Raw genomic sequence first — 242 nt, forward strand, 5'->3', positions numbered from 1 at the left:
ATATATCAATATGCATCCACCACAGGTATACACGTGTTCCCCATCCTGAACCCTCCTCCCTCCTCCCTCCCCATACCATCCCTTTGGGTCGTCCCGGTGCACCAGCCCCAAGCATCCAGTATCATGCATCAAACCTGGACTAGCGACTCGTTTCATATATGATATCATACATGTTTCAATGTCATTCTCCCAAATCATCCCACCCTCTCTCTCTCCCACAGAGTCCAAAAGACTGTTCTATA

This window comes from Bison bison, unplaced genomic scaffold (genome assembly GCF_000754665.1).
Source record: "Bison bison bison isolate TAMUID 2011002044 unplaced genomic scaffold, Bison_UMD1.0 scf7180017849517, whole genome shotgun sequence".
In the NCBI taxonomy this organism is placed as follows: Eukaryota; Metazoa; Chordata; class Mammalia; order Artiodactyla; family Bovidae; genus Bison; species Bison bison.